The following is a 12,947-nucleotide window of genomic DNA, read 5'->3' as shown; positions in this document are numbered from 1 at the left end:
TAAGTTTTGCCCTTGGAATTCTAAGGAGACGCTCATTTGAGGATCTAAGGTTACAATTTGGAATATAAGATGTCAGACATTCCGAAATATAAGATGGGGCAAGATTATTTAAGGCTTTATAAACCATAAGCAGAATTTTAAAGTCAATCCTGAATGACACAGGTAACCAGTGTAGTGACATCAAAACTGGAGAAATGTGCTCAGATTTTCTTTTCCTAGCAAGGAGTACAGAAATCAGGGAGACGTTCTATCAAAAGCCTCACACACTAGCAATGGGAAAATCTGTAGACCCTGTTCACAGACCTTAAGTCCTACATGTGATATCTTACGTAGTACCGGGTCAGCAAGTGAGCAGCCTGGCAGAATTCCTCAGACTTTCAGTCTGATAGCTGCCCCTCACCTCTACAGACCCTGGTTCAAATTTCAGCTCAATCATTCTCTGTGTGGAGTTTGCATTGGTTTTTTGTCAACATTTTCCAGTGCTGCTTTCCCAAACATATACAGTACATGTTGGGTTCATCTGAGACTCTAAATTGGCCCACCATGAGCAAGTGTGCCCTATGGTTCAAGCCTTGCCCCCAGAACTATAGAGATAGGCTACTGAATTAAAAAAAGTGGGTAATAAAATGGATTAACAGATTAACGTGCAGTATAGCATACACTTTAAAATATTTTTCTTTTTGTACTGAATGTTTTATGAAAGTCAAAAAATAGGTAAAGTTTATTTCCTTGCTGAAAAAAGGTACACAACATTTCAGCTGATAACTCATTTGTTAAAGTAACATTTGAAGAATTTACAAATACTTGAAAAATGTATGTAAAATATATCACCTTGGTCCCTAAAAAATGTAAATGGCAAGTGAACTTCAATCAAAATAACACCTTAGAATTAATTTTATAATAAAACAAAACATTATTTTTTTTGATTAACACAACTTATACCATTTTTGTATAAATGAGGTAGATCAATATAACATACAAAAGAGACATTATAATGTATATAATGTGCATTATATAATGTATGTAATCTTTACCATATTAAATATATTACATTACCTAAGAGAACCTATACACGGTAAACTTGATTATCTCTCTTTAAATACACTCTGTTTCACATACAGTAGCACCTTTCAGCAGTGAATAACATCCCTTAGCTCTTTACAAATATAATTGTAAAGTACTAGAACAGAATTGTCCACTTTTAATTTAATGTTGGAAGCAGAGGCTATGAGTTTACAGTTCAGTGCCTTAAGCACTAGGCCACAATGCCTGTCAAAAAGAAGAACATTTTGAAAAAGTTTTATTTGAATTACCAGTATTTACTTTTTAATAGCATTTCCATGTGATTTGCAGTATCAGGTTTCATTCTGAGGCAAATAATCTTGAGCTTTCCTAAAAGTAATAAGCAGTCAGCAATAATGGAAATTCATCTCTTAGCCACCCACTCTTGCATATTGTATACCTACTATTTAGTTAATTTTACCCTTTACAAGATGTGGGCAGTATTACCTAACCCAAAGCTAAAGAAGCACAAATGGAGGGTTCGAAGCTAAGTGGTACACCATTCTCAGCAATGGAAATATATTGATGGAAAAAAGAAACAACACTTTCTGGAATAAGAAAACTATGGTTATAGCCTGTGTATTTTCACAAAACGTGGCCAGTTTATTTTAGTCTTCTGACCAGCAATACATCTTGTGCATTTCAACTTGCCAAACACACCACAGCACATTAGGCCCACTTTTACCCAATGAGATCCAGGTGGAACAATGCCTGATCAGGTTACCTTTAAATAGGCCTTAATTCAAGGCTTAGGTCACAGCAAGGCACATTCTACGCTTAAGGTCTCTTTTTCCAGTGATTTTCAGTCACAGACGTTATTTACAAAATCTTAAAGAGTCAGAGGCAGCTTCACTGTGCTCTCATGACTGCCAGTCGTGTAGTTTAACATCCCCAGAGACTCGGTCCAACCAGTCTGCCACTCACCCTGACAAAATCAAACAGGTTTAATTTTATCTTAAGTCACAGGGGCGGGTTTGTATGCATGCAAGAACAGGCAATCAATGGGCGTTCACTGGGAAGTACAATGCATATAATGAAGCTACAAGGAATATGCAATACGAGTGTTTTGGACATCGCTGACAGAAGAAAGGCTTGTCTGTCTGATGTCATACCACAACAGAATGCAGGAAAGAAAATAAAAAAGACTGAGGTTATGGCTGTACTTGTTGGATCTGAAAAGCCTTCATACAGCACCAGCTCTGTCAGGCAGCACATTGCTGGCTGTCACAAAAAATAACAAGCTTTGGAAATATGAAAATGTGCTGGAGTTTTTGTCATACCCCACAATTTTCAGTCTCAGATGACAAAATCAGCAGTTACAGTTTTACTTGCCCTCTGACAAGAAGTGGTGTAATGTGTGTTTTCTCTGAATTTAACAATGCCCCAGATGTCACCAAGCACAAGGGATAGCGCCATTGGCATGAAGCAGGATGGCACGTCTTGCTCCATCATTGCCAGGCATTATGGATAAAGCCACTCCACTGTGTCCCAACTGCAGGCAAGCCTTCATTAGACTGGCAGGTGTGGTCTGTCTTGCATGGCCACACTACAACTGGGCCATTAGAGTGATCTTGTCTGATCTGCCACTCATGCCTGCTGGGAGACAATGCCAGCATCTTTGGCATAACAGTGAGGGACAGGCTCCATGCTGCTGGACTTTGAGCAAAACAATCCATCAAAGACCCCTCTGTTTACATCATGTACACATCCTGACCCTACAGTAGGACAATGCCAGGCCACACACAGCTGATGTGTAGAACTGTCCTGAGGAATGAGTGCTAGTGTGTAGATGAAACTATGGCTTGCCTTCTGTCCTGACCTTAACCCCATAAAGCATCTTTATGATACCCTGTACCACAACATCCAGAGACATGACCCTGTTCCTTTCAAAAACCAACAAAAATGTCAGGCCCATCTGCAAGAATGGGATACCACAATAGAAGATTCAGAGACTTGTTTGTTCTGGGCACCAGAAGAGTCAAGCAGTGTTCACTGCAAGATACTGTAGAACTATGAGACAACTATTGTTAATGTTCACAGATGTTATTGTTTGTCTATGGTTTTTGTTATAGTGTTTTGTTTTTCTGTTATTCTCATTTATTATTTTTGTTCTTTCAGCAGTAAAGGTTGGGTCCTTTTTTCCAACAATATACATTAGGTTTTAGTGCACTGTCACTCTATGAAAACATGTGTGTGTGAGTGCACGTGTGTGTGTGTGTGTGTGTGTCTGTAACTGCTCCTGGCCAGGGATTAATGTCATCATTTTGACCTTTAACCATAATAAACCTGCTGTTGATACTGTTTATCAACAGAGTGAATATGTAATGATTTTTATAATATAAATACTGTGCATACATTGTAAATGAAATAAAGAAAAAAGAAAAAGGTTTAGGGCACTTTTGGGCAAACACCATATATTATGGAACAAAAGAATAAACACAATTTAAGGTGTACTGTGAGAAATGTCTTCATCAACGTCAGCTTACCCATAGAGTGATGAAAGATGGTGGTGGTGCCACTTATGAAGGCAGTGAGGTGGAAGGGTGCACACATGTCCAGTAGCCCAGAACCGGAGGTGATGCCATATACCCTTAAAATTTTGGGAAGGATAGGAGAAATGTTACAAGGCAACGCCAGCCCCAGGCCATGGGGGGGAGAATTACAAGTCAACAGGCCATGAAGTTGTCTCCCAGGCATGTGTGTTTGAAAACATATACATCAATAAGTTAAGCCACTCTGTATCTGGCATTTTTAAAGATAATAAGGAAAATAAAAAATGAAAAAACACATTTGAAAGAAACACATTTTAAAATATGGGAGACAGAGATATTCAGTTCTTTCTTATATTTGTTATCTTCTGGTTTTTTGGTACACTGGAAATGTTTAATGCATTGCACCCAGTTCTGCCAGGTATTATTATTCTCCCACATATTAGAATTGTACTTTACAAAAATTATTGTGTGTATGCTATACTGTGCTTTGTATATATATATATTCACGGCATTCGTAGTCTGAATCACAATCTGATTGTATGGGTGGTTACCTACCAGGTAACGCTTGTGGTTGGTCAGCAAGTTGGCTAACATCAGCCACGATGCCCTCAGTTGTGAAAAGCAGATCATAGAATGGTTGAAATAGTTTACTGTCAAATAATGCAAAGAGTACGCGACACGTGTTTTGCCCTAATTCTGGGCTCATCAGGCGTACACACTCACTGCACTCCCTCTCGGGAATCGAACCTTGGATGTCAGCGCTGGCGGCGAAGCCCCTACCGTTGCGCCACGGCGTGTGGTTCGTTTATTTGACAGCATGTAGATCGGGGTAATTACATTCATGGCATTCGTAGTCTGAATCACAATCTGATTGTATGGGTGGTTTCCTACCATGTAACACTTGTGGTTAGTCAGCAAGTCGGCTAACATCCGCCACGATGCCCTCAGTTGTGAGAAGCAGATCATAGAATGGTTGAAATAGTTTACTGTCAAATAATGCAAAGAGTACGCGACACGTGTTTCGCCCTAATTCTGGGCTCATCAGGCGTACACAAGCGTTACCTGGTGAACACACAACAGGTTGGGAGCATGCACTGATACATAGCTGCACACACCCCAAGACAAACCACCTGGATTGGGATAGGTGCATAGGCGATCCTAAACTATCCCTTGTGTGTGCTTGGTGGGTGTGTGTGTGTGTGTGTGTGTGCCCTGCAGTGGGCTGGTGCCCTGCCCAGGGTTTGTTTCCTGCCTTGCGCCCTGTGTTGGCTGGGATTGGCTCCAGCAGACCCCCGTGAGCCTGTAGTTAGGATATAGCGGGTTGGATAATGGATGGATGGAAGTATTATTAACATACATTATTTACATTAGCTGTGGCCATTAAAAAAAACGTTCGAGAAAAAAATGCCCTTTGTTGGAGATTTATAATAGTAACACATTGCGCCTATTTCGGGTGGATGGAGGGGTGGGGGGCAGCATTATTTAAAATGGATCTTAAGATGGGACACAAACAAATAAGAAATAAACACCTGGGGCCTCTTATATAAAACTTGTTTGCACTCAGAAATGTATATACGTAAGCCATTTTTTACGCAAAAGTCAGGATTTGTAAAACCCGAACTTGGAAATTGGCTTAAAGATACGGAAAGTTTCGAGCCTCTGTAAGTCCTGCGTAGACTTTTCATCGACTTCAGTTGGCACGACGATGGAATGAACAGAAAATGTCGTTTAATTGCACATTTCAGCGACATATCAGTCACATTCTGATGTCCTTCCATCCATCCATTTCTAAACCCGATTGTTCTAAACAGGAATTGCTTTTTTATTTATTTTTTTGCGTGATGTTTTCTGTGGTTCAGTCTAGGCTACAATTCAGCATACACAACTGTAAGGGGACGGCTCTGGATGTCTAACATTATGATACTTAAATTACAGAAAATGTTGTGTGTTAAAATGTGTTTGTCTATACGTATTTCAGTTGTTGCAAAATTTTTTTTTTTTTTTTTTGTTCTTTGTTTCGCCTTATACAATTTCTTGTATTAGGAATTTGGTAGTTTTCGCATACCCCTTGGGGTCAGAGCGCAGGGTCAGCCATTGTACAGCGCCTGGAGCAATTACAGCAAGGTTAAGGGCCTTGCTCAAGCATTGTCTTGCTTTATGAAATACGCGCATAACATTAGGGTACGACTCAGTTAACTGATTAGAAAGTTGAAGCATTTTCTGTTATTTATTTGCTTTACCAAATAAATATTCTGTTTTTTAAGCATTTAGTCACAGTAGGATGTGTGATGTAGATTTGCTCGCACTGTCACGTCGCATCTTACGTTTCAATCACTTGTACTGAGTACTGACAATCGGTTTTGCCTAGAGCGTCTTTACAGCAAACAAAAGAGCAAACATCCATCCATCCATCCATTTTCCAACCCGCTGAATCCAAACACAGGGTCACGGGGTCTGCTGGAGCCAATCCCAGCCAACATAGGGCGCAAGGCAGGGAACCAATCCTGGGCAGGGCGCCAACCCACCGCAGAAGAGCAAACATACTGAATACAATTTATTTTAGTTATACCTGTCTCAGGCTAAACAACAGCCAAACCTGTAACTGAAAGTGTACAGAATATTTCTGCATCCTTTTAATGATGTGCAAGAAAATCTTCAAATGCTTCTGGAACACATGAAGGGAGTCAGGAATCAAGATGAAGGTGGGCAGCTCACTCTACCTGCTCAGAGCTCTGGTCTAAGATTTGATGCCATGCAGAGATGGCATCACCAGACAATGTTCACTAGCAGACCTAAAAGGGGTGGGCGCAGTCACAAGTGTCTCCATATACACAGGTGCTGACCTATTGACTGTTCTATAGGGGGGGTTCAAAGATATAACCTTATCATGTGCTGCAGGAAGGAGACAGTGTAGCAGCCTGAAAAGAAGATTGCCATGTGTCCATCTCAGCTGGTTGAACATAAGATGTGCATTTGTATAAATAAACAGTGCAAGACCTTTACAAAAAAGTGATGAAAGAATACCATGAAATTTCTCATCTTCTTTATTTACATGATAAATTAGTAGAACTGAGCTCAAATGTGATAACCTCAGCAACCGTAAATCTGGCCAGCAGGAGAAAGGGCTATGGTCTAAAAAGATCAAAATCAATAAAGCACTCCCATCTAGTTATTTGATTCAAATTTGTAACATAGCTTCATTAAGTGCCCTCTCTAGATATTGCTTAGGTGAGTCTGGAGGTAGCAGTCAGAGAACAAAAAAAATAATAATCAGTGGATGAAAGTGAGAACAATATTTAAAGGAAAATCAAACATTCTGGTTTAAGAAAACACCAATTTTACAATGGATGTTTCACATGGGATTTGTGCAGAAAAAACAAAAAATGGAAGATAAAGATGTAAATCAGAAAAATTAGAATGAATTAGTAAGTGTGTTGGAGAGAAGTGCAACACTTCTGGTAGTATAACTTTTCCAAGACAACAGATAAAAAGAAATAAACACTAACCAGAATGTACCTACTTACTGTAAATGTTATTGAGAAGGCTATATCTAGCTCTCATATTCAGATTATGGAGCGAGAAGACTTCACTTTTATTTTTTTAAAGATGTTGTATGTGCAGAGGGTACTTCTGCTTTCTATTTAACTCATGTAGTAAAAATCTTTGCCCATACTCAATTTACACTGAAATGTTGAACAGAATTCTCAAGCTTGCATGTGTTACAAGGCAAAGCGGGCCTTCTCTGTCCTTGTCAAGGGAAGTTCTAGCTTTCTATATTTTTGCTTCTTGCATTCTGCATTTTTGAGTGAAAATATGAAAATGCTAAGTTATAAATAGTGGAGCAGGCAAATAATTTAAAGAATTAAATTCGCTGTTTTAGAGCTCTGTCACCAGCCTATATTGTTCTCTCTGACTATCCAATATAATGCGCCCGACACCAGCAGCACTATTTTAAAAATAACACTATTTCCTGCCAATTTAGACATAAATCATGGTTTCCAAGCAACAGGAAGGCTTGATTGGCATAGACTTTGCAAAGAGTATTTTCTTTGCGCTTAGCCTGAGAACAGAATGTTCTGGTCAAGCATGGGTGGCCTGTTTGAAAAGCTTAGAAATGATTGTAGTTTCACATTTTACCAGCAAAATAACCTTTAGCTTACAGCTGAAACCGCAGCCAATTGCGCCTCTTTGCTGATCCCTTCACAGCAGAACTCTGACCAATCAACTTTTCCTTACACAACTTTGGCGTGACCACGGTTCCTCTTGGCCCCCACAATTCTCAGTTTCATTCGTTGTTGCTGACCCAAGAAAATGTTCACTGCTGACAAAGATATAATAGGAGAGCATTTAATGAGTTACAACTTGGGAGTGGGGTGCACATTTTTACATCAATGTTCAGCAGTGGAAACAAGAAACATGATGCTTTCGGTAAGAGAAAAAGAGCAAACTACTATTCAGGCTAAATCCCCATTCTCCACTCTCCTCTGGAGTTCAAGGATGTCTGCTTTTATATATATATATATATATATATATATATATATACAGTGGTGTGAAAAACTATTTGCCCCCTTCCTGATTTCTTATTCTTTTGCATGTTTGTCACACAAAATGTTTCTGATCATCAAACACATTTAACCATTAGTCAAATATAACACAAGTAAACACAAAATGCAGTTTTTAAATGATGGTTTTTATTATTTAGGGAGAAAAAAAATCCAAACCTACATGGCCCTGTGTGAAAAAGTAATTGCCCCCTTGTTAAAAAATAACCTAACTGTGGTGTATCACACCTGAGTTCAATTTCCGTAGCCACCCCCAGGCCTGATTACTGCCACACCTGTTTCAATCAAGAAATCACTTAAATAGGAGCTGCCTGACACAGAGAAGTAGACCAAAAGCACCTCAAAAGCTAGACATCATGCCAAGATCCAAAGAAATTCAGGAACAAATGAGAACAGAAGTAATTGAGATCTATCAGTCTGGTAAAGGTTATAAAGCCATTTCTAAAGCTTTGGGACTCCAGCGAACCACAGTGAGAGCCATTATCCACAAATGGCAAAAACATGGAACAGTGGTGAACCTTCCCAGGAGTGGCCGGCCGACCAAAATTACCCCAAGAGTGCAGAGACGACTCATCCGAGAGGTCACAAAAGACCCCAGGACAACGTCTAAAGAACTGCAGGCCTCACTTGCCTCAATTAAGGTCAGTGTTCACGACTCCACCATAAGAAAGAGACTGGGCAAAAACGGCCTGCATGGCAGATTTCCAAGACGCAAACCACTGTTAAGCAAAAAAGAACATTAGGGCTCGTCTCAATTTTGCTAAGAAACATCTCAATGATTGCCAAGACTTTTGGGAAAATACCTTGTGCACTGATGAGTCAAAAGTTGAACTTTTTGGAAGGCAAATGTCCCGTTACATCTGGCGTAAAAGGAACACAGCATTTCAGAAAAAGAACATCATACCAACAGTAAAATATGGTGGTGGTAGTGTGATGGTCTGGGGTTGTTTTGCTGCTTCAGGACCTGGAAGGCTTGCTGTGATAGATGGAACCATGAATTCTACTGTCTACCAAAAAAGCCTGAAGGAGAATGTCCGGCCATCTGTTCGTCAACTCAAGCTGAAGCGATCTTGGGTGCTGCAACAGGACAATGACCCAAAACACACCAGCAAATCCACCTCTGAATGGCTGAAGAAAAACAAAATGAAGACTTTGGAGTGGCCTAGTCAAAGTCCTGACCTGAATCCAATTGAGATGCTATGGCATGACCTTAAAAAGGCAGTTCATGCTAGAAAACCCTCAAATAAAGCTGAATTATAACAATTTTCCAAAGATGAGTGGGCCAAAATTCCTCCAGAGCGCTGTAAAAGACTCATTGCAAGTTATCGCAAACGCTTGATTGCAGTTATTGCTGCTAAGGGTGGCCCAACCAGTTATTAGGTTCAGGGGGCAATTACTTTTTCACACAGGGCCATGTAGGTTTGGATTTTTTTTTCTCCCTAAGTAATAAAAACCACCATTTACAAACTGCATTTTGTGTTTACTTGTGTTATATTTGACTAATGGTTAAATGTGTTTGATGATCAGAAACATTTTGTGTGACAAACATGCAAAAGAATAAGAAATCAGGAAGGGGGCAAATAGTTTTTCACACCACTGTATATAGAGAGAGAGAGAGAGAGAGAGAGAGAGAGAGAGAGAGAGAGAGAGAGAGAGAGAGAGAGAGAGAAGTATATATATATATATATATATATATATATATATATATATATATATATATATATATATATATATATATATAGCCATTCATCCATCCATTATCCAACCCACTATATCCTAACTACAGGGTCACAGGGGTCTGCTGGAGCCAATCCCAGCCAACACAGGGTGCAAGGCAGGAAACAAACCCCGGGCAGGGCGCCAGCCCACCGCAGGGCATATATATAGAGAGAGAGAGAGAAAGAGATAGGGCCACTATATAATTAAAGTTTATGCCATTCACTAAAGCTAATAAATGACTTTTTTTTTTATTCTGTGCCTAATTGTGTAATTAGAGACAAATATAGAACAATCTACTTGGCTTGATGCCAGGCTGCATTTCCAAGTCTTTCTTAGAATACGCTTTAAATAGTTTAATCCCTTGCTCTCAGATACTGCCTTTTTCATAGTCTTTCCACAGCACTGCCTTAGTCACTTTAAGGCAAGAATGAGCCTCCCCGATCCAGGAGAAAAAGATGATTAAGATTTCTGTTTTTTGATTAATTTCATCTTCTTCTCTTATTGTCAAAATGACTACAGACGTTCAAAGAGCATTCTTTCATTCATGTGTGTGCGCGCTTGACATTTGGGCAATTAATCATTTGCCTTAAAGCCATTTGGCCAATCATATATCTTGTCAAGACTCCCTCTCTAGTAAAATAGCTTTACTGACCAACTTGCAGTTGAGTCAGGGAGACAGGGAAGATTTAGAAGAGTTAAAAGAAAGGGAGACCCTGAACTGGATTATGAAGACTGAGTAATGGGTGGAGAAACTGGAATTCTGCCAAAAAATAAAACTGTTCAAAATAATCCTTCATGCACAATTCAGACACACTGAAATAAAGTCACCTTTTTTATTTGAAATCTTGAATACTACCAAAATGAAGTGCATTCTTTTGAAAAGAGTTTGGAATGAATGAAAGGTATTCCAGAGTAAGGTGGTCTCTGCAGGTCAGGGTTTAAGCATATGAACAAATTAGTTTAGAAAAGCCTGGTCCTGTGTTAGCTCATGCTGTGCTAATCGACAGCAGAAAGAAGCCTGTAGACTCCGGCACTGTCAGGTCTTATTTTTCAGCGAACAGGAATTCAAACTACTACTGTTACAAGTACTGTCTGCATGATCGCCCATCTTACCTTCTATACTTGACTTTGCTTAAAAGAAAATAGCACCTTGTAACTTTATAAATGGATTTTACTTTAGAGCAGAGTGCTACACACTGGTACACTACTGGAAGTGCAGCCAATTTTACAGTACATGGTTAGAAAAACTTGGACAGAGCTCTGTTACTAATAAGACAAAGCAACCAGAAACATACATGCACACGCACACCCTTACACTTACAGAGCAAATGCAACTACTTTATCTTGCGTTCTATGATGTTATAAAATTGGCTTTGAGATATCAAAGTTAATCTAGTTTTACATCTAAATTGCCAAATGTATAAAAACACAGACAAGAATGAAAGGCAAGGACTGCTTTGACATTTGTTCTCAGCTTTGTGCCAGACAACAAGTTTCTGAAAGAGTGACTGCCAAACCTGCTATAACATTCACAATGTCACACTGGTTTTTTGGCATCCACCAAAGCAGAAATCTGTTTTTCTGCGGCAAAACAGAAAACAAATGTCTATTTGGTTCGTAATTTAATAGCGTCTTGTGGGATGGATTTACCATTAAAATCTTTTTCTTCTTTAAATACATTTGAAATGTGGGCTACAATCTACACTGAAAAAAAAGTAAGAGAGACTTAAGTTGATCCTAGAAATGTATTTTCAAACCTTCATCTGCCCATGTTCTTATTAAAAGTACATTTCAGGAGAGACTATTCAGTTTTGCTCAGAATTATTTGGTAGTGGCAAAGAATTCCTGACCGTTCCCATAATGGGAAACAGAAACAAAAAATGAATAAATAAATAAATTGGACACCGGCATCATCCCTTTAGCACAAGTGCATGATTGAAAAACTCATTTAATATTCATCCATGGTTTGTTTTAAACAAAACTTCACATTTTTACTTCACTTAATTTTTATTAACACATGCATATATATATATATATATATATATATATATATATATATATATATATATATATATAAATACTATATATATATATATATATATATATATATATATATATATATATATATATATATATATATATATATAGCATTACATATAGGCACAAGTGTAGTCATGCCATTTGAAGGTGATGTTTTCACGAGGCTTGGCCCAATTCAGTGCTCTGGCAACATAATAATTAAATAAAATTAAATAATTACAGTTATACATTCATCAGTTTTATAGCCTGTAAATTCAGAGTCTCTATGGGCAGCATTAAAGCAGGAGACAGTCCATTAAAATGGTTAGTTCACCTGAAATCAGACAACTGGTTAAAAATATTAGTGATTAAAATGACTATTAACATAATATAACTGTAATTGCTATACATTTGTTTTTCTGTTTATTAATGTATGTCACTTTAAAATACAAAGCGACATGTGCAGAGTTTTACCATCAAACTGTGAATCCTGCTGGTTTCTAAAAAATATTAAACAAATAAGTTCACGGCAGTCATCAGGGCAGATGAGTAAGTTAAAGACTGATCATGCCGTTTGTATTTATTTATTTAACTACTAAATTACAAGTCTTAAAGGATCGTCTTCTTGTAAACCCATGGACTACCACTGCGCACAAATTTCCTTTTCGTAGCAAGGCAGACGATAGAGAAAAAAAAAAACAGCAGCAAGTGCTGCCATCTAATGGTCAGCGGAAAGATTTTCTGTTACAAGGCATCTCGATGTTCTTTTAGCTTTTCATTACAAGCCTTTTAACTGATATCGCAGCAGCGACGAGGACTTAATAGAACATAATAAACATAATAAAGCTCCAGTTCTTCTTTATTTTTTTTAGAGACAAGATAACAGGTCAGAAAGCTCAGCGAATTTCGTACCTATCAGAATTCAAATAACATGCTTAATGTTTTAGAAACAGCATTTAAACATATAATTGTGACCAGTTCTAATGAATGATAACATTTTCATGTGCAAAAGCTTGTCCCATTTATTTAATTATTGGGTATAATCAAAAGTGCTGCAAAACTGCAACGGAAGAAAAACTAAAAGGGCAGATAA

General features: G+C 38.3%; 1 non-coding gene across 1 annotated transcript; it reads right to left on the bottom strand.

The window, feature by feature from the left end:
- Positions 1 to 7,209: 7,209 nt before the first annotated feature.
- On the bottom strand, positions 7,210 to 7,344 carry LOC114658321 (U6atac minor spliceosomal RNA). Its single transcript, XR_003717368.1, has one exon. It is a non-coding gene; the product is annotated as a U6atac minor spliceosomal RNA (small nuclear RNA).
- Positions 7,345 to 12,947: the final 5,603 nt, after the last annotated feature.

Source organism: Erpetoichthys calabaricus, chromosome 9 (genome assembly GCF_900747795.2).
Source record: "Erpetoichthys calabaricus chromosome 9, fErpCal1.3, whole genome shotgun sequence".
NCBI lineage: Eukaryota > Metazoa > Chordata > Cladistia > Polypteriformes > Polypteridae > Erpetoichthys > Erpetoichthys calabaricus.
The sequence above is the reverse complement of the archived record's forward strand: the minus strand, read 5'-3'. Positions and strand labels throughout refer to the sequence as shown.